Genomic DNA, 1,067 nt, shown 5'->3' on the forward strand with positions numbered 1-1,067 from the left:
ATTGAATCCGATAAGTTGCTAGCTTGCTTTGCTTATATAATCCGATAAGTTGACAGATTGATTGAGGTTTACTTGTTTAAAATCCGAATGATCTGATTGCATGATTCTTGAGGTTTAATATCATCTGCTAGGATTGATAGTTTTGTAATCTGATCTGTTTTAAATAGAAACCCTAAATAATCCGTGTTATAGGTTATATTGATCTGATTTGGATGTCTTTGAGAATTGAGAATCCGTATGCTAGGTTGATAGATTCATGATAAAATCTAATGTCTTGAGGTTTAAGATTGTATGCTAAGTTCGATTAAATTGATTGATCTGATTATATGTTTTTGAGGTTTGATAAATTCAGATACTAGATAATTTATTTACACATGGTTTATGCTAAATACCAATCAACCTTGAAAGTGATTCATTGAAATTCATGCTTGAAATCTATATTCTAGTATTGCTAAAATTAGCCTTGAAACTGATTCATTGACATTCATGCTTGAAATATATATTCTAGTATTGCTAAAATCAGCTTTGAAACTGATTGAGTGATTAATAAATCTTTTTACTAGTCTTGCTAAAATCCATTGATTGTTAAACCCTAATTGCATGATTAATTGAATCCGTTTTTGCTAGTCTTGATAAACCATAATATTATGAGCACATAGAAATAGTATTGCTGAGACTTGCTAGAAATTGACTGATTGATTAAATGCCTTTAAGATTGATAGTTTCATTGTCCTCACAAGATTGAAATCCGAATTGATTATTTTTAAAAGTAAGGACGCATGAAAATTATACCTAAATATTGAGTGATATATGATTTGAGATGTCGAAAATCAACCTTGATTATGCTGCCCTAAATCTCTCTGGAGATAATTATTTACGATGGGCATTGGATACAAAGATTATCCTAAAGTTAAAAAGACTTGGTGAATGTATCATTGAAGACAATAATGCCAATGAGAAAGATTGATACAAGCCAATATTAATTATTAGCCATCATCTTATTAAGAGTCTCAAAGATCAGTATCTGACAATAGATAATCCTCTAGACCTTTGGACAGAGTTAAAAA

Source organism: Brassica oleracea, chromosome C2 (genome assembly GCF_000695525.1).
Source record: "Brassica oleracea var. oleracea cultivar TO1000 chromosome C2, BOL, whole genome shotgun sequence".
NCBI lineage: Eukaryota > Viridiplantae > Streptophyta > Magnoliopsida > Brassicales > Brassicaceae > Brassica > Brassica oleracea.